Source organism: Chrysemys picta, chromosome 4 (genome assembly GCF_011386835.1).
Source record: "Chrysemys picta bellii isolate R12L10 chromosome 4, ASM1138683v2, whole genome shotgun sequence".
NCBI classification, from domain to species: Eukaryota; Metazoa; Chordata; order Testudines; family Emydidae; genus Chrysemys; species Chrysemys picta.
The window spans coordinates 97,816,049-97,837,932 of NC_088794.1; the positions used below are offsets into that span (position 1 = coordinate 97,816,049).

The window sequence follows — 21,884 nt, forward strand, 5'->3', positions numbered from 1 at the left end:
AAGAGATCACATCCTGCAGTTCTTGCTCAGACAAATCCCTTCCTGATTTCTGTTGGAGTTCAGCCTGTATTAGGTCTGCCCTAAAATTGCATGATTTGGCCCAAGGACTCTCTCTCATCTGTTGTTTTCAACTGCAGCAAGTGTGTCATGTAGATAGAGTTCAGCCAAATTCTCATGCTGTTTATCAGTCACTTCAGGTCATGTGTCCCCTCCTCTTGATCAAGACTTTCAAAAACACATTTGTTCTAGGCAGACTGACAACCACCAGATCTGGAGACCTATTTCCCTGTGAAAGTTGAATTTCAGAGATTGTCCACTACTGGTATTCTTCCAGAATGTAAAGTCATTATACATGTTTCCAAAGATACCCTTCTGAAGCCAAAAACGTAAGATTATGGAGCAGTGACTGTGAGTACATGAGATTGTATTTTTGGAATATTGTTCCTGAGCGTGATGTGTCCAAACATATAGAAAGCGGCTACTTGAAGCACTTGCTTCATACTGTTTGTAATATAGTGGACCCTATTGTAAGAGACATTGCTATTAATGCTCTGTTTGTTATGGAGGGATAAGGTACTCTGAAGAGGAGTCCATCATGACTAGAGCTGTGCAAATACATTTTCAGTTAAAAAAAAAAAAAGTTGTTTCGGGTCAAATCTAAAACTAAGTTGTTGGCAAACCAAAAAGTCCCCAAAATTAAATGTTTCACTTTGATTTTAAAGAGGGTGGATTTTAAAGAACTGGAGGTAGTTTCTAAACAAGAAGTCCTTTCAAACAGAAAAGTCAAAATGTTTCATTTCAACTTTTTAGATTGTTTTTGTTGTATGGCTTTCCACATGAACAATTTAGTGAAACTCACATGAGTCGTAAAATGTTTCATTGTCACCAAACCTGTATTTTTTGCCAAAAAAAAGTTTTGAACGAATTTTTGAACTAATTTTTTTTTCCCAGCTCTGCTCATGACACAATGAAGGGGCAGAATTAAGGTTGTCTTGGCATGTTTTGTGGGAAGCATTACCTTAACTGTGCATTTCCTGGTTTTCTTAAATTTCTGTCTTGTTGTTTCTCTTAAAGCTAAAGTATTTTTTATAGAATATGTGGAAGCACCATAACTGAGCATTCCCTGATTTTCAAGTCTCACTTTCCAGAAGGGTTTGGGAGCAGAAGGCACTGCTGTGAGCAACCTTAATTCCACCTGTTTTTATAAGTGACTGTGTTTCTTTAACTTGTGTCTATACCAAAGCCTCTTTCTACAAATCAGAAAATTGTTCAAAGCTAATAGCCATTATTCAGTCTCTAAAGCAGCCAGAGTCAGATCAGCTGACCCATTGATTAAAAAAATATTCTACTACAATGCCAGTGCTAGAAAAGAAAAAGGCCATTGGGCAATGGAAATCTACTACTGCTCACTGAACTGAAAAGGGGAAGAAATCAGCACTCTATAGTGTATAATGTCCATAGACATTGTATACTGAAACAAAAGCAATCTCTGATCACAATTTCATATATACAAAGTACTATATATATTAGCTCTGATGGTTGTAAATAAAACCTGTAGCACAGTATAAAACAAAGCAGTGCTGTCTTCCTGAATTTTTAGGCAGCAAAGCTGGTGCTAGACACCTTGTCTACAGATGAAGACAAGTCAAAACTTTTAATCACTTTTCATCTGTATGCTTTCCTGTTTACCATGTCCTCTTCTTATATATACATCTGATATTATATCAATGACCATCCCTTGGCCAGAACTGGTAACTCACAGCAATCTGAGGAGGATACACCTCTTCAAGATGAATGACTTTTACTCTTTCCTTGAAGTTTACGGTAACATGCTAATAAGAATTGCAGCAAAGGAAAAATGATGGTATTTAGTATTATACTAAAGTAATGACTTAGAGGCCAATTTTGAAAGAAAGCACTTCTGTGTCTACAGTATACAAAGATGAAACTTAAAACTGTGTCACTTATATTCTGTGCTTAGACACTCTTTTGCAGAGAGAACTGGTCAAAGGAAACATAATGGCTGGATAATGGAGACAAAGATGTGTCCCCACACTCCTGTCCGTTGCTGAATGACTGCTATGCCAAAAATGATTATTTGTTTACATGCATATGCCTCCTTTTCTACCAGCTAAATGGATCTTCCTCCAAAATGAGCATTGTTTCTTCAATTTGCTGTAGGCTTGGACCTATGAGCTCTGCCAGGCTTGTGCAATATTTCTACTGAATAAAGGGGGAAAGAAGTAGGAATCAAAAGAACACTTTCTTCTAGGGCTTGATTTGTGAATTTTTTGTTGAAATCATTAGTTTCAATTGGGCAAATTCTGTACCTGCTGGAGTAAGACTCCCATAGATTTCACCAGGACCAAGAATTGGTTGAACCTCAATAATATAGGAAGCAAAACTTTGGACGTTTCATCCAGCTCTGAATGGATGTAAATTTTCATCACAATATTCAGGATTTTTCAGCACCAATTTGATATTAATTCTTGTATTCCTCAATGAAAATTTACTTATCATCTAAGCATTTTGTTTTTGCCTTCTCCTTAACATTTCACTGCACAGTTCTCAGACTCATATGACTGATAAGACACAAGTAGCTCACTGCCTAATAAAAGTTAGTGCTGCAGAAACACTGGGAGGAACTGAAGGCTTTTAACAGATAACTGAAAAGAACACATGGAAGCATGGCAAGTAGCCAACACAAGGCCATTTTTAGAATGTATAGATACAGCACTCCAGGAAATTATAGACTAATTATTACAGTTTTGCATCGGTTGTGGGAAAAGTCTTGGAAATGGTTTTAAAAGATCAAATGGAGGAATGGTCGGAAAACCACAATTTGAATTAAGGATAGTCAACATGGTTTCAGGAAGGGAAGGTCATGCCTCACTTACTTGTTGGAATTGTTTGAGCATGCTACTGCCAGTACAAACATGGGGAATGCTGTGAACATTGTATACTTGGTTTTCAGAAAACACTTGACAAAATTCCTCATCAGAGATTACTGTCTAGTGTGCAAAGCCATGGCTTAATTCAGAAACGGTGGAGAGGGCCTCATAGAAGCGAGGGGCTGTCTAACGGACAGGAAACAAAACAAGCTCTGTTAACCTTGGAAGACATTTCTACCATTAAGAATCTTTCTAATAATCCTAGATGAGCTTTGCAAGATGGAATGGATATGTGCTTTCATTTGGAGAGAACTCTAAGGAATTAATTACAATTCATTCTGATTCCACAGAAAGACTTCCATTGCAACTTATATCAATTACCTGGGCTAATGGATCAAAGCAGTTCATTTTAACAAAAGTACAACTCAACCCAAGATTAAAGAAACTCATCCTCTGAAACTCCTCCAAAAATGAGATAAACATATGCTTGCAACATAGTTTCAAGAAGACAGCTCTTCTAAGAAAAGAGAGAAAAGTGTTGTCCACCTCTTTTCTCATTCAGCTAGAATAGATATGGTACCATATAATAGGTAAGGTATTAGAATCTTTACAAAGATTACTTCACCACAGATATGTGGTCTAGTGGTTAACAATGCTCGTCTACCTAGCGGAAGAAGATATCCTGTTACAGTATCACTTTCTGACATGTGGACTTGTATTTACTATTTCCTCAGGGAATGTTTATCATAAATCATGGATGCATTTAATTTCAGTACCATGATTTGAAACACGAGTATGCTATACTTCAGTTTGTACTCCTGAGCTAAATCTTAGGCTATGATGACACTTGCCAACAGTAGGATGAACTTTTTCTCCCCATCAGAGTAACAACAGACATTCTAAATATACTGCTGTAAGACAAATTGCTGAAATTGGTACTGTGTAGTGCAGCAGTACTTATGCAATAAAAAAAAACAAAAGCAGTGCCTTCTTGGCAGTGATTTTAATAGTGATTTGGGTTGGGTTTGGGTTTTACAAAACCAAACCCAAAGCTGAGGTGGTTGTGGATTTAGGTTTCATTTAATTCAAACCACTGTGGCTTAGAGAAAGGTGAAGCAGTTGCTCAAAAACGGTTCTGATTTTGGCTTATTTCATGTTATTGGCCATTCCAAATAAAGACGGGCAAAACGGAGTGTGACTTTGGTTTACCAAACCTCAGTCTGGATTTTGTTTTGAAAAACCAGGGATTATTGCACATCTGGGTTCCATTTTATCTCAAACAAGCGATTGTTTTAGACAGAGTATCACACTCTTGGGTGGGCTGCCCTTTCTGAGGCCCACAAGTAGACCCTTTCAGGCCCCTGACTCCACTTCACTTTGGGGTGGGATCTAGCAATCCAACCACTCTCCGACTGGTTCTCTGGGCTACACCACCCCTGGTTGCCAACCTCTTTGCTTAGCAGGCCCAATGGCCTTGGCACCCACAAGAGTTCTCATTCGGGAGCTTGTGGACAGGAACAATGCGCAGTGACCACAGAAGCAGCTTCCCCAAAACAAAGTATGAATTATTTTTCCAAAAGATATACAGGGCCAGAAAAGGGCAGATCCTACTGTTTGAAGGAATGTTCCTTATCCAGACCATTGTTTAACCTTTCCTGCCTGATTTCTTTTAATTACCCTTTTGATCAAGCTAACCATTCAGGAAGGGTAATATCACAGAGATGTGCCCCTCAGTGTACCTCTGGGATATTACCCTCCCTGAATGGATAACTAAATCACGGTAAGATAAATAATAAGAAGAAAGAATTAAAATACTGGAACACTTCTAGCTCCCATGCAATTGATGGTTTTCCACTTCTCTGTTAAAATGATATCACCTCTCCCTTCTAAATCCACGCAGTCTCATTAGGCATGATCTCCACTAGTCTCAGTTCTCAATATCATGGAAGAGAATGGCTACCTGCAGGACTCACAGTGGCAGTTTTGAGCCTAATGATAGAGACAAAAAAAGAGCAATTCTTTGGCAGACTGACTGTAGCTCTTATGTTCCATTTCACATCTCGAATTCTTAACCTGTTTTGACAGTGGCACTCACAGCTTTGGTCCCCAGTACAATTCTTCTTTCAAGTCTCCCATCTCACAAAAGTGGAAACACAGAAGGCAAAGGACAAGAGGCGATAATTACACTCAGGCTGCAGTTTTTTTATAAATCTGCCTGCTAAAATCCTGTTTTTGTTTTTTTTTTTAAATGTGCATACAGCATTAGGCAGGTTCCTCTGTCTTTCAAAATCATTAGTCACTCAGAGCACAAAGCAGCAGGTATTACAAGGAGAGTGTAAAGTTAAAATAAACATGAAATTGATGTTTAAAAGGTTGGAAAAGATGGGGTACGGTTCTTACATTTGTTAGGGTAAAACAGTGGGCACATTTTAAAGTCAGCACATTTTAAAAGTTCATTCCAGTATTAGAGGTATTACTGATTTCCCCATTGAAGTACATGAAACATGGCTGGATACACCAAAGGAACCAATACTATCTTTAAAGCCAGAATGAACTTTGAAGTGTGTCCACAGTATCTCAAACATGCAGTGCAGAAGCTGGGCTTGATCATTTGCTTTCATGCCTAAATTTTGGTTTGTTTGCAGTCTGGGCATGTATGTGTCTGTCATTCAGCTACCGATCTGAAACTCAGACCATTATAGCTGACCAACAATTACTCTTCTCATGTCTATATATGCAGTAGAAATTGGTCAAAGAGATAGTCTTCATAGCTGGCACCGGATTAGGCACAGACTATAATTTGGGGCTCAGGTTCAAGGCCAAGTCACAAATAATGTTTTGGACTCAGTTGTATTGAAATTTGGGATGTATCTGGTAAAAATGCTTTCTCTTTACATTGACAGTGAGATAGGAAAGGGCACTAGAAAATATGCTATAAGAAACATTCTACACTGGAAGTGGGCTAGAATACAGGACTTAGCAGGTCTTTCCTTCTCTAAATGTTTTGTTTCTGAGAGTATTAAACGTAAGGCTCCCAGTAATCTGAAACACAAAACTCACTCACAAGTTGGTTGATAGAAGGTGGGATAGGCATAAAATGAATGAGTTAAGCCATTGCAGGGATTCCTTTCCAGAGAGGAGAATCAAACAGTTGCTTTGGGGCACTGAAGATATTTGCAAGTTTGAAAAGGGAGGGGTCCAAAAACTGAAAAGCTTTTACACAGTGAAATGAGGAACATTCTACAAATCCTTCTTTAAAATCAATGTTAGCAACTTAAATTGGAAGCATAGGTCAAAAAGAGTTAGCTGTGACATTATAAGCACTTTGGATTTCCCAGAGGTAGTCTGATGCCTTTGAACTGTAAACGTGGAGACATGCTCCTTAAAGACCAAATCCAGGGAACCAGCATCCCCAGCAACAGATCTGCTCCATGATGGCTACTTCAACCCAATAACCTGCATCTCTTCTGCCTTGAGCACTGCACATCCATCTGGCTTGTGCCTTGCCCCCCATCAGCCCCTTGTACACAGGGAGTGTTCAAAGACCTGGCTCTACACCATGCATTAATTACATAACCTCGTGTCAACCTTCCCAAATCTAATCATCTTTCCTTTGCATAATAGAACTATACCAGCACCACTGCTGGGGCAAAAAGAAGAGGAGGTAGGGGTTGAATCTGACTCTGACTCCTGATACTTGCAGTCCTTGCATACCCCAAACTTCCTCTGAAGTCAGTGGGACTGGGCCACACAAGGGACCATGTTGAGACACTAATTCCTTGTAGACAGAACTGTCATATTCAGTCAAGTACATTTGATTCCTATTAGGATTAGTTAAGCCTCTCTATAAAAACAGATAATATAGTTAGAATTTTTAGTTGTAACACAATATTTCTCTGTTAAAAAACTGTTTTCCACTAAAATTGCTAACCAGATCCATGTATTATATTAAAAAAAAAACATGAAACAGGAAGAGACTGTGAACAAGACTATAATCATATGAGGTTCTGGTGACAACAAAAAGACCTTGAACTTTGCTCTCGTAGCTAATTATGATGTCATTAGAACTCTCAATGTACAGTATATATAGGTCTTTGTACTTCAGGGTCTATCATTTATTCTATATGTTAACTTCTAAAACTACAAACACAATGTAACCTAGTTATTGGAAAAGGCCACAATCCCTGGCATGGCATGTATGGATGCCAATCCTGCTGGTTTTTGCGTCTGAGACACTCACAGAAAACAACTTGTTTTCACAGCAGTTCCATAAAATCAGTTCAAAAAGGAATGATGTTGATTGAAGGTGCCTTGGGGTAACAGTTCATTTTAGCTAGTAAAGTTCTGGTATATAGAACTTTACAGCCTCAAAAAGTCTGGGAAAGATTAATTAATACCAATCACAACACCCATGTGATAAAACGAAGTCAGTCCTAATTAGAGTCACATCTGTGCTACAAAGTTTAGATTCATCCCTAGAGCTTGGCGTATTCAGACATGACTCCAAGCCTACTTCTAGTATTAACATTCCAATATTGCACATGGAGAAACAGATACAGAGCACTTGATCACGATTCCAATTTCTCTAGTGTAAACCAGGAGTAACTCCACTGAAGTCAGTAATAGAATTACAATGCTGTAAAGCAGGTGTAAAATCAGAAGCAAGACCAAATGACTTGCCCAATGTACGTAATGGAGCATCAAGAACCCAAATGTTCTTGACTCCAACTCCCTATATCAAATCACTAGATCTTGTTCCCTCTCCAACACCTCAGTAGTATAACTCCCCTGCGGCTTGGGCATGTGACCCAAATCTTTGTCCCTACGTGTACACAGAGCAGAATCATATTCGGTCTCATGCAAGAGGACCCTCAGCATTTGTGGAGAAGGGACAGAATTTATTCCCACCTTTTGGCATGTTTTTCAAAGCAAATGTACAATGCTGAGAGGGAAAAAAATAGACTATCCCTTCCAATGCCCAGGTGATGTGAGTGCTACAATGCTTATATATTCTGTCTCTCACACTTGCCTCCTTTTCAACACCACATTTTTCCCCCCATGGAAAGCTGTGACTTTATCTCATTGATTACAATTTATCCAGCAACCTCTGTCCAAAACAATCAGATAATTTGATTGACCGAGGATTTTAGCAACTCCCTGTGGAAGACAAAATTTCACATGCAGTCTAACAATTGCTAGTTTATAAGCTCCTCGAGGCCATATTTACTTACGTCTGCACAGCACATAGCACATTTTGGATGCTATTGAAATAACACGGTTGTGCAGGCAATTACATGGTTCAATAGGAATAAATCCATAAAATAAATACAAGCTTTGGGGTATTTAATGTAACTGTGAAAGGCAGCTCTCTTCACGATGGTGTCTTTCAATTGTCAGCTTTGGTATGACAAGTAATGTTTAAAATGAATTTCATGTAGAGCTGGGAAAATATGCTGGCTCAACAGCCCTGGAGAAAGCCTCTGTCCAGTAGGGGCAGTGAGAGATTCCCCATCCCTAATAATGTGCTTCACCTTTACTCTGGAAGAACCATCACTATAACCAAGAGGATAGTTCAGTCTCTTGGCCAATTCAGTGACCAATATAATGGTGATGATTTTTGTATTGCACTAGTCCCAAAGAGGCCTTACTCATGATCATGGCCCATTTACACGATCCTTTACAAACACTTTAATGTGTAAAGATCACATGCTGTAAACATTAAAGGTACTGCCCAGGCTCAGAAGAGCTTATAAACAAACACATAATGATGCTGGGAAAGTGGAACAAGCATTGACCTAGCTGCTGAGCCTACCAAAAACAAAGATGGTCTTACATGTAAGGAACAGGACTAGGTCTGAGATCTGTGTTGTATTCCTAGCTCTGGCACAGACTTCTTGTGGGGTGTATACAGACAGACATGATTATTTCTTTTAATCCTGAGCTAAGGATATGCAGGTATTTCAGTACCCAGTACTTATATATGTGCAATGCCCATTCAGTGTCCTATTGTGGTGCAATTCCCAGAAGTGCTAGATTCTAAGCCCACTCTCTTTAGATGCATTTGAAAAAGTTGTCATGATCTTCAATGAGAGCAGGATTGGCCCTTAGAACATCCAATGTAATATGTGCAGTTACATTACATCTGAAAAAGTTCTCTCTCTCTCTCTGAGCAGAACTCTGGGAATGATAGCAAGAGATACACCATTGCTGACACTGTAAAGTGAAAGGGCTATTGCCAAATATCTCCATATTCTTTTATTCATAGGCATTTCAAGGGACCTCATCATAGGATCTGAATATTTGTTTTCTAAGTGGGCTTCTCCCCTGGGTCGGTCAAGTACATCCAAGTTTGGAGGTATCAATATTTCCATGGGGGTATCCCAGCATCTCAAATCCTGAGCCACATAGTCAGCATAAAATTTGTTACTGAAGTACTGCAAGTATAATGGAACTTCATCCAACTGCAAATTCAGTCTGGCTCTTGTAGCTTCTGGGTGTGCTTAGGAAACATTTTTAAAACTTAAATCGCAGGTTTCCTTGCCCCAAAAACCTCCAATGATCACACCTCAATTTTCTGGTATATTGCTAAAGAAAAATTGCATTTAAAAAGAAAAAAATCATTTCAATAACAAGTTACATGTGGCTTTTAGCAGGGAGACAGGGTCTAATAATTGTATTTCAAATATTTGCATTTACATTTTTCAGAAGATTTTCTATTACTTTAGGGATTCATTTACACAGCAGAAACACAGATCTAGTGTTCCCATGGTATTTCAAATCCAAGATGGTGGAAATACCACAGATGACCAGTTCTCATTTTAAAAGCAAAATCCCTGAATCAAATAGCATTTCAAGGCCGTGAAATTAAAAGGCAAAGAAAAACAGTAAGCACTAATAGAAATACCAGCCATATTTAGCTTTAGATGAATACCATTACTTTTATTAATACATACTGATGTAAAAACATAGGAGCTGCACATAGAACTGCACAAGAAAAACAAATCCCTACTCCTGCCCCTTGGAACTTAAAATGGAATGATTTGATCCTGAACTCAATCAACTTCCATTAACATCAGTAAGAGCTAAGGGCTGATGGCCTCTCATAAGCTGATGTGCTTGGCACCTGCCAGGATCAGGCCATACGTCAGAGAAAGAACACAACAAAAAATGACAAAATCCCATAATGGGCAGGAGTAGATATGGTACAAAGGGAAGACATCTCTGAACCCATGGGAAAGTAGAAATGCTTTGGAGGGAGGAGACATGTTCCTGTAGTGAGTGGATTGATAAGCTGATTACTTAAATTTGTTCCTTGTTGGTTATTTGGGGGGCTGGATGAAAGGGAGAGTATTTTATGTTTATTTTATTAAATTAATATTTAGATTATCATTTTAAATTACATTTGATTGATTTTCATTGGAAGATTTGAAAGAAGAAATATTTTCAAATTAATTCAGGTTCTTGTGCATTCTGAATGTACAGCCCAAGTCATTTTTCCAGAGTTTGCCAACACCAGCCAACCTTAAACACTATTACCCAGGATAGACAATGGGGAAGGGGGGTGGGGGAATAGTTATTGACCTCAGCACAAACAATCTTCAGGCAGCAGCTCCAAAGTTAGAATCTTTGGACTTTCACTGGCACTGCTCACTGGCGTCCTAAACAAATGGTCTGCTTACTGGACTCTGTGTACTAAAGAACCCCTTATGAAAATACTGCTTCTAAAATGACCTATATTACATAGTAAGGTTCAGAGAATGTTTTCCTTTAATTTTAACTGTGTGTTGGTGCCACCTACTGGACAATGTTGGTACTAATGTCGGCATACATTCCCAGCTACACCTGTCTCAATTTTGTTGGCTATTTGAAGAATCAGAAAGCGACCCTTTCCTGGCAGAGGTGCAACTTCAAAAGTATTTGAAGGAGGAGATATGGGGAGTGAAAATACAAGATTCCTTAAACCAGTCTGAAGTAGATATCAGTGGCATAGTTAAAACTTCAAGGGAATATGTCCCCTCCTAGCCCCCTCCCATCCTTCCAGTGGTTGCTTCTTAGGGATAGGAATATAAGTAAAGAAAAGTAGGGAAAGTTTCAGAATACTAAAGTAATTACAGAAGACTATTTCTCTGCTCCAAAAATGAGCAAAATTGGCAGCACTCCAAACTACCCATTGACTTAAAAACCATTTTTTTTAATTATTAATATCATTAAGTGGTATCACTCTCATTCTGACATCTGATAAGTAGCACTGACTTTATATCATAAAGATAGTAATATGTGACTACATCTTTGCAACAGCTTTATGAAAACATCTGCTAGTCATAGATATAAGAATTTACCCAGAGAAAATGAGTGAATTTTCCTATTTTAGAGATCAGTATCATGAAGGAGATTAGCAGCCATGTTGTTATACCTCACCTGTTAGGCCAAGGAATTTAAGCAGCACAAATAACGGCAACTCAGAAGCCTCAACTTTGTTATGTTTCGTTGATATAAGTAACTGGATAACTCAGCAGAAGGGCAACAGGGTACACAGTCTATCATTTCTTGGTCAATCCTGTCCAGGTAAGAAGTAACTGAAATTGTTACCATGCAAGGATTGTTTGAGCAATGAAGTTGACTAGGGACCACAACAGGGATTGGAAGTCTATTCCCAATTTTGCATAGATCCACTATAACACTTTAGGCAACTCACAATATGTTTGCCTCTGCTCCCTCATCTATAAAAACATGCCATTGATAAAAACATGGTTAAGTGCTTTGAGATCCTTGGATAAAACAGTTATGAAAAATGAGTTTATGGTCTTAATGTAACTTCTAGTACACAGGTAGTCTCATACAATTAGCACCTTTGTTGGCAATCTCGACAAAGAGACCAAGAAGACTGACTGAGCATAGGAAATGAACTCACCCCTAGAAATTGTCCATCTCAATAAGGGTTGAGGAGAAGGTAGAAGCTTGCATCGCTGATGTATGTACCTATATGTGGATAAACAGAATACCAGCCTCTAGTGCTTTTGATCTGGTACTATTTATTAGCCCTAAAGTCACTTTTTTTTTAAAGGAATTAGTGCTTCTAACCAAAATAAACTGAAAGGTGGCATAAAAAAAAACCACCCACCTCATATGCAGACTGGGAAAGCATGAGGATGTGTGAGTTATGGAGATCCAGATTCTTTCATTCACATTGAATTTTGGGTAAACAGTAAATTGAGCTGAGGATTAATATTAATGATTTTCAGCTGAAAGAAGTGGAAAGTATTGCAGAAATGAATCGGATAAATGAGGTAGCTGAGCTGCAATTAAAAAAAAAAATCCCACCCCTCCGCAAGCTCCAAGAAAAGCTGGAGAGCCTTAGGTTCCTTACTTTATTTTCCTCTTGCTTTTCAAGTGCAAATATTTTAGCATGAATTTTACTGCCCAGGAAAAAAATATTATTTCATGAAGATTATATTGGAGATGAATCTCCTACCTCTAATAGCATGTTTTTTCCTTAGGGGAAAAAGATCCAGCTGTTCTTCTCACTCAAAAAGGAATCCATGTACTAATTACAGCTAAGACAACACTACACAAATCACTTCACTAAGACTACACAAGTCACTTCACTAAGATGTCTTCAAAGCACCAGGGCCTGATGAAATGCATCCTAGAATACTCAAGGAGCTGACTGAGGGGATATCTGAGCCATTAGCAATTATCTCTGAAAAGTCATGGAAGATGGGAGACATTCCAGAAGACTGGAAAAGGGCAAATATAATGCTCATCTATAAAAAGGGAAATAAGGACAACCCGGGGAATTACAGACCAGTCAGCTTAACTTCTGTACCCGGAAAGATAATGGAGCAAATAATTAAGCAATCAATTTGCAAACACCTAGAAGATAATAAGGTGATAAATAACAGTCAGCATGGATTTGTCAAGAACAAATCGTGTCAAACCAACCTGATAGCTTTCTTTGACAGGGTAACAAGCCTTGTGAATAGGGGGGAAGCGGTAGATGTGGTATATCTTGACTTTAGTAAGGCTTTTGATACCGTCTCACATGACCTTCTCATAAACAAACTAGGGAAATACAACCTAGATGGAGCTACTATAAGGTGGGTGCATAACTGGTTGGAAAATCGTTTCCAGAGAGTATTTATCAGTGGTTCACAGTCATGCTGGAAGGGCATAGCAAGTGAGGTTCCATGGGGACTGGTTCTGGGTCCGGTTCTGTTCAATATCTTCATCAATGATTTAGATAATGGCATAGAGAGTACACTTATAAAGTTTGCGGACAATACCAAGCTGGGAGGGGTTGCAAGTGCTTCAGAAGATAGGATTAAAATTAAAAATTATCTGGACAAACTGGAGAAATGGTCTGAAGTAAATAGGATGACATTCAATATGGACAAATGCAAAGTACTCCACATAGGAAGGAACAATCAGTTGCACACATACAAAATGAGAAATGACTGCCTAGGAAGGAGTACTGTGGAAAGGGATTTGGGGGGTCATAGTGGATCACAAGCTAAATATGAGTCAACAGTGTAATGCTGTTGCAAAAAAAAGCAAACATCATTCTGGAATGTATTAGCAGGTGTACTGTAACCAAGACACGAGAAGTAATTCTTCCGCTCTACTCTGCGCTGATTAGGCCTCAACTGGAGTATTGTGTCCAGTTCTGGGTGCCACATTTCAGGAAAAATGTGGACAAATTGGAGAAAGTCTATAGAAGAGCAAGAAAAATGATTAAAGGTCTAGAAAACATGACCTATTAGGGAAGATTGAAAAAATTGGGTTTGTTTAGTCTGGAGAAGAGAAGACTGAGAGGGGACATGATACAGTTTTCAAGTACATAAAAGGTTGTTACAAGGAGGAGGGAGAAAAATTGTTCTTCTTAACCTCTGAGGATAGGACAAGAAGCAATGGGCTTAAATTGCAGCAAGGGCTGTTTAGGCTGGACATTAGGAAAAACTTCCTAACCGTCAGAATGGTTAAGCACTTGAATAAATTGCCTAGGGAAGTGGTGGAATCTCCATCATTGGGGATTTTTAAGAGCAGGTTGTACAAACACCTGTCAGGGGTGGTCTAGATAATACTTAGTCCGGCCTTGAGTGCAGGGGACTAGACTAGATGACCTCTCGAGCTCCCTTCGAGTTCTATGATTCTATGATTCAAAGACATAAGATAATACAGAGGGTAAAAACTAAGAACCTAGACACATTTGAAGTGTTCGTGAAATCATAAGGACAACACTGGCTCTGAAGGACCATCTAATATGGAAATAAAGTGACTAATGGAAGGTGTGCCCTCATATAATCTATTTCCCTTTAGCAAAGATGAGCACAGCCTTCCAAAAATGCATGCATCCCTTTGTTTCTCACTTTCTCCTCAGGTTTTGCAAGTGATGTAACTTCATTACTATACCATGAAAAGAACAATGGGCTGGACTTTCCATTGCCTTGAGTAATATGAAGGTCTAGTTTGTGTGGTCAGCACTACTATCTCCAATATCTGTCCCAGCCACTCTGTAGCCTGTTATTTTCTCACAACTAGGGCCTACTTCTTTAGCTCAGTGGGCTTCAACTCGTTTTGTCAAAATTTTTGACCGACCTGAGCAGCAGGATGTTTGCCAACAGTCACCACTATTTATTTAAAACTTTTTCTGTGAGTGTAATAACTCATTTTAAAAGTGCTGATTTGTCAGAACCTGAAGAATGAAGGTGTCTATTTTTCCATAGATCAGATACAGCACAGGCAGCAGCAGTGAACACTCCTTCACATTGTTCCACTAATATACCTTATCCCTGGCCTAGAGGGATGAGGATGAGAAGATGAGAAGTTAGATGAGAAGTTAGTTCGGTCTCCATGGTCCATTCAGTCCCAGGCTTCTCTGCTAAAACTGCTATCAAGTGTTAATTGCATAGAGAAGGGTGTTCAGGATAACAGTTGTCCACTTCTAACTGGATCAACAAACTCATTGCACAAAAGTCACCTGACAACTATTAGGTGTTACTGCTGACCAGGATGGAATTTGAACTGGTAAATTAGACATGAAAGGCCACTGGTAACTAATAGAGCTACTCAGGGAATGTGGTTTTTTCCCCCCACAGAAAAACAAAAATTGGAGATGAAGACTGGCTGAGGAACCCAACCTACAGAAAAGAATAGGGACCTGAGGCACCTGAACTACAACTCCCATGAGTCATTGCAGCAGCATTTCAAAATGTGTTTTTTTTTTTTCTTCGTTTGAGCTGAAAGCAGACACTTGGAAAGTTTTGTTTAGTCAAAAAACTACTATTCCATTGAAAAAAAAAGTTTTGATTGAAAATTTTCAGCCAGCTCCAGGAATTAATACACTGTAGACTATTTTTTCAAGTTTGAATTTTCTATTATATGTATTTGGAGTCTAGTGTTCTCTCAATGAGTAAATGAGCACAAAGTTTGCATCTGAACTTCCCTAAGCTTAGAGGCATTTTGAGCTAGGCCAGACTTTGCTTAGTAATGAGTGAAATTATGTGCACTCAGCAAGAAGAGAACATACCCCCTAGCTTGAATTAATATCTAACATGCATCCTATTTACTGGGGTTAATATGAAACTAGACAAAACTATTTCAAAATATAACTGTGCAAATGATTCTTTCAGACTGAGCTGTGGGAGGTTAGAATGAAATTCCTGTGCTCACAGTGAGCTCAGCTCACCAGCAGGAGAGAAAAAAATCACTGGTTAAGGGAGGGCCCCACAGCTTTGCACCTGCAGTTCAGTTTCTGCAATCCATCATTTACATTACCTTTGGAAATGGAGGGTTAGGAAAACCTTGTGGCAAATTTACAGTGAACTGCGAATGCTTCCTGTCCTGTCCTCCCTGCCTCAGCTACAGCTGGAATCTAATAACTCAAAATCAGTTATTTCCTGGCAAAATAATATATTTCTGCTTACAATTATTCTTTCTGGGGAACTGAAATGGTACTATGGAGAGTGTTGGATGATGAGTCCTATAGGTTGTAAAATCTAAGTTCATTCTGATCCTACATTAAAACCAATATTTACCTTGCCTCTGAGGAATTTTAATCATTTCCTTTCCTGCAGCAATGATTCTTTAGAGATAGTTCTGGACCCAGAAAGGAAGAGGGGAAAAAATCAAGGAAAGATAGAGAACTTACATAACCAAGATCTTTGTACAGTACTACAACAGGTGTCTGGAGAAATCTTACACTGCAAATATCTAAAGTTGTCATTTAGGAGCCACCGCCTTTTCAGGCAGCTAGTGGGGTTTAAGAGAGATCACAGCCTCTCACTTCATGACTCCACAAATAGGACTATCTAATGACTTAAGGGGAGGGCAGATCATTTTTTATAGCCACATGGCATCTCAGTGCTTTCCCCGTTGTGTATCTGTACTGGTACTATGATGCATGTGAGGCTGATTTCCCAACCTGGAACATTCCATACCATTTTCAAAGGCAGAATAAGACAGAATGCATCAAATTTTTCAGTACTGTTGTAGTTTACCAGTGTAGAAGCAGTGTTGTAGTTTACCAGGTAACAAGCATCAGTTGTCACATTTATTCACCAGTCCTGAAATTACTTTAGCTGATTTCAGCTTATGGGTGGAGGGCTACAAATATTACCATGGACAATCAAATCTGTCATCACTGTTTCCGTCTAACATACTCAAAATATAAAGTGGGGAGTGGAGAACTTGTTTTGTCAAGTTTAGGACCCTCTTAATAATAGAGAGTTCTATACTTAGAACTTGAAGTTAGGACAGAAAACAATCATTTGAGGTTTCAGTTCCACTCAGCTCATTCCATTCAGGATTTCAAGCGCAAATCCTGAGCTGCCAAGGGTCTTCTTTATTTCATGTCCCTGGTTAGTTCTATAGGCAAGGCAAAAATTACTTTCAGGCAAGAATCACTATTGTTGATCACTTGTGTTGATAACACAAGATTCTGTTTAGCTACAAATACATGGGGTGAGGAAGCAATTACATTTTCCTTGAAAAACTGTGGTTTTATTTAAGAGAAAAAGTGTCTGGCAAAACTCAAAAGTTTAATGGAATCTGAAACTCAAAACTAAAAAAAAAAAAAATCTAGAGGTTTTGCAAAGCCAAAACACCATGATGTTCTCTCATCCCTAGCAATTAATTATGCAACATTTAAAGACGTCTTGTGAGTAAACCCTTTTGCAAAAGATTGCATGCTATGGAAATAAAAATAATAGTAATACTTATCAATTATATAGTGTTTTATATATTCAAAGAGTTGTACAAACAAACCAAGAAATTCATATTTTTCTGCAAAATCAATTCTGATCAATACCAAGTGAAAATTAGCGAAGAGAAAAAACAGAACCCTGGTTTCAAGCACTCAAGTTTTGCGAGTGTTAAAATCTGAACCTGGATTTGAATTTTCCAGTTGGTCCCAAACTTTATGAGATAAAATTCTGCAGAGTGAGCCCATATATAAGCATGTAAACAGTATCTGTGTGTAGGTTCTGTTTGTGTACATTCAGAGAAAACTAGACATGCTAGTTGTTTTTCTTACATGTACATTCAGTAGTTAAAAAAGTAGAAGTCAATATAAAGTACAGATGAAAACTACTGAACCAGCTCCAGCAAGCACTAACTCTTAATGGTACAAAACAACATCTAATTGTGCTCAGATCCCCTTACTCAGGGGCGGGAAAAAAATCTATGTAGGGAACAAGAAGTTCCATAAGTTTCCCTTGCAGTTTTTCCTCAGTATCATTCCCTTAGGGGGTATTCCACACACCCCACATAAACAGATATTCAGTTCTCAAAGCCACTGACCTTGGATTTCCACTCAGACCTAACGTTGTGCAACACCAGCAAAGACCACATACTTCCACACTCTCTCCCAGCTCTCCATGCCCCTTCCCAACTCACTGGCAGCCTGGATCCAGCACAACTTCTAAGTTGGCTGCTTTCCATGGACTCCTTCCTTAGTAGGGACTCCACATCAAGGAAGAGTGGACACCACATGCTTTTCTAGGGAGAACATGCAGAGAGTACCTGTCTCCCCTCCCCCACCCCGGCCCCAGTTCCAGGGTCACAACCTGCTCTTGCCCACAGTGAAGCTACCAGGGTTCTGGGGGGAAAGCAAAGCATTGCAGTTGAAGCAGCACTCCTACCTTCTGTACATTCAGACAGGGATCCACTGTGTTTTTATCCCTGCTTCTGCAAAAGGAATGACTTAGCCCCTGGCTAACATCTCTCTGGAATACTGGTTGCATGTGAAACATTATATAAATACTCCCTATCTGCAGTGCATCCACCACAGATAACTATGAACCATGATATGACTTCTGAAAACACCACCTCCAGATGATGGACAGTAACAGAAACTGCAAGGTTTCTACAGCACCAGAAGAACGTAGTATGGGGTTAGTAGCAATGCCATTGGCAGCCTATGGTGGAGGAAAGTTTGGTGCACGGGGTGAGGGATGAAGATTTTGACAAAGAATAAGAATAGAGCTTAAGGTACAATCTACAAAACCAGAATTTTAGCAAGTTTCTCAATTCTCCAGTGCATTCAGAGCATAATGATCAGAGTACCATTTAAAGGGCCAGTGGTAACAGGCAATTTCTGAGGTCTTCTTGGATAGAAGAGGTAGGCAGCAGAATATGTATCAGCATGAACGTATTTAGATATGTTTATCTTGCTAAACGCTGGGGATATCTGTGCTATTCAAAAAATTTATTCTTCAGTTTGTCCATCCTGAGTACAGCAGCAGTCTTAAGTTTCATGGGCCAGATTCTGTTCTCACTAACACTGCTGTACTCTGTTGATCTTAATAATATTGCTCTTGACTTACTCAGAGGTAAATGAGGGGAGAAATCAGCCTCTTTGTTTTTATAAACGACTAAAAAAGCCCTTTTATGAAGGTAACAGTATGAAGTCTAATGATATTCACAGATTGTTACATTGCAGTCGATTACCCTTCTACTGCTGGAGAACTAACTTTTTTAAAATGTATTTCAAAAAGAATCACCCTTCTCCTCCCCACTGTGGAAGTGAGAAAAAGTTTGGTTTTTATGCTCATTCATCTTCATTTCAGTTAAGAATGCTCTAGGACTGCCAATTTTACTAAATTTTGTGGGATTTTGGTAAGAAGAGAATGAGAGAAGAATTAGAAATCAATCCAAGCCCACCAGAATGCATTAACAAGATCCAGAAAGAATGGGGTTTTGGTTAGACTTGTTTTGTACGGTTTATTTGGAAGAGGACCTCATAGGTTAAAGTAGAGAAACTTAACTCAAATTCCTTCTTGCTAGTTAGAAAGATAATTTCATATACAGACTTTAGCACTACCAACAGGAGACAGACTGGAAAGCTTCAGAAAACATGAATTAAGGATAGTCAATCGTAAAACCAAAATTTCTCAGCTCTTGCTGGTTTGTGATAAAACCTTAACACTATTTCAACTTAGAGGATTTGTATTTAATTTCCTTCCTTTCCACTCTTCCTCCCCCCTACCCCATCTTTAAAAAAAAAACGCAATGGAAAGTTATAAGCTATGAATACTCTTTCCTGGAGAAAGTAGTCATTTGTGTCCAGGGAAGGGTAAAATGGTTTGGATAAAATAAGAACCAACCCAAACCACCACACATTCTTGAACTGAAGCTTCAGAATGTTTCACAAAGTCTTCTTCTTTCATTTTCTTGGGCTTTTGCATTTCCTAATTTAGCTGTGCCCAAGAGTGGAAGCACTAAAACACACCAAGCAAGACTCCATTAGTGGTGAGATGGATGGACAGATCTGGATCATGACACCTCCAACATACGTGCAAACTATTCATTTACTGCCCTTGAGGATTCATTGTCATGTCCAATCTTGGGGGCTTCATCCACAATTCAAGTTTTAAACGCTGGGAATTTTTCCATTATGTCTCTATACCACAAACTGAAATTTGTTTAGTTATAAAAAGTTTTTTATGATATTCTGAGTATTTTTTCATGAACAGCAATAATTTCAAAAATGTTCTCAATTGTTTCATACTGTCTCACTCTCTTTTTAACTCTGTATATCAAACATTAATTTGTATTCTTTATTTTAAATTAACTAAACGCCTCTAGCACAGGGGTCTCAAACACACGGCCTGTGGAGTTATTTCCTGTGGCCTGCCATAGGCGCCGACTCCATGGGTGCTCCAGGGCTGGAGCACCCATGGGGAAAAATTAGTAGGTGCTCTGCACCCACCGGCAGCCAAGCTCCCTCCCTCCACCCGCCCCTCCCCCCGAGCGTGCCACATCCCTGCTCCTCCACCTACCTCCCAGCACTTCCTGCCCAGCCGCTGCCAAACAGCTGTTTGCATCTCTGGGAGGGAGAGGGGAGAAGCGGGAATGTGGCATGCTCAGGGGAGGAGGCGGGGAAGAGGTGGGGCCAGGTGGGAATTTGGGGAAGGGGTTGGAATAGGGCATCTGTACAACCTGCTGCGTAGCAGCTTTAACCAGGGTTGAGCACACAGTCCATTCCAGACAGGCTAATAGTCCAGTTCAGGTTACTTTCTTCTCTAGGCTGTAAGCAGAGTCAAAGTTCCAGATGGCCTCCGAAATCCAGTTATTCTCCACCCTAGAGCAGTCCCTAGAAGCCATTTCAGATTGTCCCAGAAATCCAGGGCAGGATTTTCCCTACCTCAAGCCACATGAAGAAACAGGCTGCGAGAGTGCTCTGCCTCTCTTAACCCTAATTCGACACTTAGCCAACGAGCTTCCCGCAGGACAGTCAAAGGTAAATCCCAGCCTGGAGATTTGCAGGTTTCCCTGAAAGAGATTCGAGCTGCTCCCCCGCTTATCTATCTTTGCCATTCTGCTTAGATGTTTGCTGGTACACCCCCGCCTCCAGGGGGACTCTCCCCTTCTCCTTGATGGATCTGCTGCCAGTGGAAAAACCCTGCTTGGGGTAATTTTCATGTGAAGGGCCAGGCCCTCTTGGGGAATGCTTCCTCCTTTTCTGGATCAGTATTTAAGATTCCTTTAGCAAATGTACTGCTCTGATCTGTACTCTCGGTCATGTTGGCTCAGCTCCCCATGAGTTTCGGGTCGGGTTACTGCAAGAGCGATAGTAGCGCCGAAGGAGAGAAATAGGGAGTAAAAGTCAGAGGAATACAATTAAATTAAAAACATGTATTCTCTAATCCCAGGGATGCAACAGGGGGAAGAGAAAAGCTGAAGAGGCTGAACATTCATCTACAGCACAATCCTAGCAGGATTTGTCTGTAGTCAAATTGCACCTCATATTCATTGTCACTGCCTAGCTGAAATCTTAATCCAGGCACAGCAGTGAGGGAAAGATTCGGAAGGAACACAAACGATGCAGGGATTTTACCAGGGCTTCTAACCTTCCTTCACAGCCCTTAAGACTGGTTGATGCAAAACGCTGCCAGCTAAGTGGCCAAAAATGAAATGACCATCAAAATTAGCAATGACTTTTTGCATTAGTTTTAAAAAATTAATACATTGACTTTTAATAGCATACTATATTACTCTTCATTTTTTACTATACTTTTGTATTGTCGTATGAAAAGGTTTCAGTGATGCGGCCCTCGGGCCAATGTACTAGTCCTCATGTGGCCCAGTTTGAGATCCCTGCTCTAGCACTTATTCTGGCCACTTTATATTTCTTTAGGCCTCACACAGTAGTCACACTGAGAAAGGAATGACTGAAAATAACAGGAAACAGAAGGAAAAACAGACCCAGGGTAAGGCTCGGGGAAAACCCTCTTTTATTACATCAGTAATCCAAAGATTCAGGTCAAGTGCCAAACCCCATGCCAGGTACAGACCACTGTCAGTTCCAGAAAGCCAATAAAACCCATCCCACTCGAGTTCTTCCCTAGGTTTTCCTTAGGGAGGTGTGAAGAATTTCTCCCATTCACCAGACTTTCAGTTTGTGAACACAGCTCGGGGGGAAGAGGGTGTGAAGCCCCCCATACAATGAGTCCCCAGGATATGCTTTATCTTGGGGAAATCTGGCCAGTCTTTCCA

At 39.6% G+C, this 21,884-nt stretch overlaps 1 protein-coding gene across 1 annotated transcript in view; it reads left to right on the forward strand.

Moving 5' to 3' along the window:
* Positions 1–233: 233 nt before the first annotated feature.
* Positions 234–21,884, forward strand: part of KATNBL1 (katanin regulatory subunit B1 like 1) — a 159,501-nt gene continuing 137,850 nt past the window's right edge. Inside the window, exon 1 of the mRNA XM_005303987.4 lies at positions 234–408. The gene's annotated coding sequence lies outside the window, so the exon portion shown is untranslated. The remainder of the gene's footprint in view (positions 409–21,884) is intronic.